At 38.6% G+C, this 3,603-nt stretch overlaps 1 pseudogene; it reads left to right on the plus strand.

Annotated features, from left to right (window-relative positions):
- Window positions 1–2,662: 2,662 nt before the first annotated feature.
- LOC103069174 (mitochondrial import receptor subunit TOM20 homolog pseudogene) lies at window positions 2,663–3,082 on the plus strand (annotated as a pseudogene).
- Window positions 3,083–3,603: the final 521 nt, after the last annotated feature.

A 3,603-nucleotide genomic window follows, 5' to 3' on the forward strand; every position in this document is an offset into this window, starting at 1 on the left:
CCTTTAAAATGTAGCAACTGATTTGTGGCAGCTAAGTGGGGTTTTGTTCAGCCCCAGTGCAGCTATTCCAGTGCTGAATCCTCCCAGAAAATGGATTGTGAGTTTGGGTCCCAAGTGTTATATCAAGGGGAGCTGCTGCTTCCTTTCCCTTCTCCAGAGTCCTTTGTATAAATCCATCTCTTCCCGATAGCCTTAGATAAACAATGAAATATGCTTTGTTGAGAAGCACGTTTATAAACATGTACACATTTGAAGGTAGAGCCTGCAGAGTTTTGGATATATACATACTGAAGCACAAGAGGATAAACTGCATCCATTTTCTCAAATAAACAAGTATTTTTAAAGCTCATATAACCTTTACCACAGTGTTTTCCAAATGTACCTGAGGATAAGTTTGAAAAGTTACCTGGGCTTTTTGTTAGACTTTCTAGTGCTCAGACCCTTTGAATCAGAGTCTCTAGGAGCAAGACCTGGGAAGCTCTGCATTTAACAAGCGTCCAGGGTGATTCTTATCAGAAAAGTTTAGGAAACCAATCCCTTCACTATAGCCACCTCTCTGGCCAGTCCTATAAATGGCCTGCAGGTGTCCTCACCCACTTCAGGGTCACAAGTGGACCTCTTGCATGGGTGAACCAATTGTATGTGCAGAAAGCAGTTGTTAAACAGATCTTAATATTCAAACCAACCAAGGGAACTAATATCAATGTGGTCTTTTTTTTTTTAATCAAAATGATGAGATAAACCTAGGCGGACAATCTAAAAGCAAGTGTGCTGAAATACGACCACTTTATGAAATAATATATTGAACAGTACTAATCCATTACTTTTTCCTTTCATCCAGGATTCTTAGAAATCTCTGTCTTTTTTTCCCCCCAATGAGAAATAATTCCATAGAACATGCACTAAGTGCTGGACTGTGTTCTTTGTTGTAAAGGCAGAGAGAAGTGTAGCTTGACAGTAATGAATGACTATATTACACAATTACTTAAATATGAGTCTTCAGCAAAAATGAAATGACTTGAGGCTTTTCAACAAATGCAGCTTTAAGCTCAGCAAATAATGGCTTGTGTCAAATTTGTTTATTAGCATGGGTAATTTGTTCTTAACTAGACATATTTTACACTTGAAGTAATGTTTTACTAGAACTCCATAAAGCAATTGTGCAATTGATAATAAATATGTCACTACTGGTAAGTAATTAATTCATATGAAGTTAGTTAAAACCATGCTAGCACTGCCTAGAGTATAGAAAAAGAATGCATAAATAACTAAAGTAGTTATAGTCAAATAACAGATGGTATGAAGAAGTCAGCAATAAAAGAAATAAAGATGTGGACAAAGTGTGCGTGTGTGTGTAATCATATTTATCAAGCACCTATAACACACCTGACATCATGCCAGACCATTTCCTCAGAACTTTTCAGGGAAGTATTGAATTCAGTTATAGACGAGGAAACGGAGGATCTGAAAGTTTAAGTCGTTTGTACTATGATACACCATTGATGGAAATAAGGTCTGAGCACAGGTGTAAAGCCGTGCTTTTTCTACTAGTGTTTAGTATAATGTTATACAAGTATGAGTTTTAGGGTCAGATATACCTTGTTTGTGCCCTGAGTCAGCCACTCACCAGATATATAATCTTGGTAAGGAGACCTAGCACCTCTTAGCCTTAATGACAACAGCATCTACTACATAGAATTATTGTGAGGATTAAATGGGAAGACACATGGGAAAAGATAGTATCAATATAATGCCTGGTACACATCAAGCACTGTCAGTCAATTACATGATATCTCCAGGAACGTCATCACAGAGTAAATAATTACTCAACAGAGTAAGAATTGAGCATTATTTTCATTTACAGTGAGCAGGTATTATTTTCTCTCTACTATTCAGGTATATACGGACTGAATTTAACAAAAGCTGATTAAATACAGACTTCAGATTTCTGAAGCAGTCTGTTTTCATGAAGTTTTACTTTTGAAAAATGTTTCATTTAATTCAACTCAATAACAATTATTTAAGCATCCGTGTCAGTTACTTCCTTCAAGGACCTCGCAGCCTTAATGATTGGGTATAAGGTGGTGGCAGGACAGAAGAGGAAGAAATGGGAGGTATATTGAAGGGAAAGAAGTGGAACTTCAGACTGACAGAATAGCTCAGAAGACCTAGTCCTACTTTTAAAGCAGCAAACAGATCCTAGAAAGCCTTACAAACTGATGCAAAAGACACAAAACAGTTAAGTGTAGTATCTGAAGATGTAACACTTAAAACGAGATATAAAGGATGAATAAAGGAGTGGGCCTGGCAAAGAAGGGTGATAAATGCAAAAGGTTGAAGATAAGAGAGAGCACTGTGGTCTGGCACATCAGAAATGGTAAGTAGTTCCATCAGGCTGGAAGGCATATGGGCTTGGGAGCCAGTGGATAGAGAAAAGACTGTGGTAAAACATTAGGTTACATAGATTTGAAGGAATCAATTCATGAAGAATCTTACATGCCTTTTATGCTCTATGTCTGTGGTTTGTTACTGCAGCTGCCCGTTAGAATCACCAGGGAAGCGGGCGTCGGAACTAAGCGGCGGAGTCTGCTCCGAGGGTCCTGAGCCAACAGCTTCTTCGCGGGCCCCGCCGCCGCTGACCCCACTCCTCGTTGGAGAGGAGATGGTAGGCCAGAACAGCGCCATCGCTGTTTCCATCGGGTACTGCATTTACTTCGACCGCAAGAGACGGAGTGACCCCAACTTCAAGAACAGAGCGCGAGAACGAGGAAAGAAACAGAAGCTTGCCAAGGAGACAGCTGGACTTTCCAAATTACCTGACCTTAAAGATGCTGAAGCCGTTCAGAAATTCTTCCTCGAAGAAATACAGCTTGGTGAAGAGTTACTAGCTCAAGGTGAATATGAGAAGGGTGTGGACCATCTGACAAATGCAATTGCTGTGTGTGGACATCCACAGCAGTTACTGTAAGTATTGCAGCAAACTCTTCCACCACCAGTGTTCCAGATGCTTCTGACTAAGCTCCCAACAATTAGTCAGAGAACTGTAAGTGCTCAGAGCTTGGCTGAAGATGATGTGGAATGAGAAACAAATGTCAACATAGTAATCTCAATTAAAAAATATTTTTAAAATCTGAACTTGGAAGATGATCAGCTCTGGGGGAGTGAGGACAAATACGCTTGTTATCGGCTGTCCTACACTCAAATCTACCAAAGTTAATCTTTACTTTGTGTAGATCCATTTGTCGTTTTATTTATTTTTCCCAGTGAAAAGTGTATTTTGATAGAGAGGTTTTCATTTTATAAATACACTCTCAGTTACTGAAATGTGGATTTTGTTTATTCCTAAAATGTGCAATTAGAAGGTACATATATAACAACACATTACCTACAGTAAAATGACCCAGTGCTCAGTTTTGAAAGGCCAAGTAAAGTGTAGAAGAAAACTGAAGGAAGCATTTTTTTTTTAAGCTAGTAGTTTGCTATACATCAGAAAATTGGATGGAAACTTGATTGTGTATCAAAACTGAGCATTAAAATCTTTAAGAGATTATTTCTTTCCGTTTAATCTCTTAAATATGTATAATGTGCTGCTGTGCTACAGTA

This window comes from Lipotes vexillifer, unplaced genomic scaffold (genome assembly GCF_000442215.2).
Source record: "Lipotes vexillifer unplaced genomic scaffold, Lipotes_vexillifer_v1.1 scaffold470, whole genome shotgun sequence".
Lineage (NCBI taxonomy): Eukaryota > Metazoa > Chordata > Mammalia > Artiodactyla > Lipotidae > Lipotes > Lipotes vexillifer.